The sequence below is a fragment of the Arachis ipaensis genome, chromosome B04, assembly GCF_000816755.2.
Source record: "Arachis ipaensis cultivar K30076 chromosome B04, Araip1.1, whole genome shotgun sequence".
Classification (NCBI taxonomy): Eukaryota; Viridiplantae; Streptophyta; class Magnoliopsida; order Fabales; family Fabaceae; genus Arachis; species Arachis ipaensis.
Window position 1 is genome coordinate 125,594,934 of NC_029788.2, and position 911 is coordinate 125,595,844.

Here is a 911-nt window from a genome sequence, read left to right on the forward strand (position 1 = left end):
ACCATGTGGGATTGGTGCCAAGAATGTGTTATTTTTAGAAGGGATATCCTCAGTCGAGAAAAAACATGATGTATGAACCACATGCAACTTGAGATTTGAATATAGATAACTTAGGTCATTGGAGGAACATTATTCATCTTTATATTGGTGTTTATAACGATATATTCCTATTTATCATCGTTATTCTTATAGCACTCCCTGGTTTATACATTTCCATTATCTTAATTAATAAAATCGAAACTTTATTTCAATCGCTCGGAATAAAAAACGTACTTAATCCTAATTTTCTTTTAGGTGACTTCTATCGAATTAACATTCAGAATCTGTTGATACGTATGCTTTAAGGGGAAAAAGTTGATATAATCATAAGTATCTTAAGATCAACTTTTTCGATCATAAGAATTTTTCTTGTAAAGACTAGGTGCCACTAAATTAAAGCAATCTTATATATATACTAAAACTATATAGGACCAGTAAAGCAACAAATCGTTACACGCGATATAATGAATGGTGGCGTAAATATTAGTAATACAAATTTTAAAAGAAAACGCTAGTTCAACCTCAAGTTATTATATAGTTAATTAAATCATCTCTAGGCCAAACCACGTGGTTTACATTAACATCGCTCAAATAACTTTTAAGTCGACTTATTGTACAAGTGAAGATCCTTAAAAAAGCATTAATGGTAAACAAAAAATATAATGCAAAACTGAGATGTCAATCTATAAAGAAAACGAAACTCAACATTTTATGTCTTACCCGCCACCATATACCCCCAAATGTCAAACACAGTAAAAAGTAGATGCATAAGGGTATAAAAGGACCGTATGAAGAACAAACCTAAATTTACATCTGAAGGCATAAAATTAAAAATGACCCTTCTAAATTAAGGAAATCCACCTACCATAAGG

General features: G+C 30.7%; 1 protein-coding gene across 1 annotated transcript in view; it reads right to left on the reverse strand.

The window, feature by feature from the left end:
* LOC107635258 (RGG repeats nuclear RNA binding protein A) overlaps positions 700–911 on the reverse strand; it is a 4,367-nt gene continuing 4,155 nt past the window's right edge. Inside the window, exon 8 of the mRNA XM_016338676.2 lies at positions 700–911. The gene's annotated coding sequence lies outside the window, so the exon portion shown is untranslated.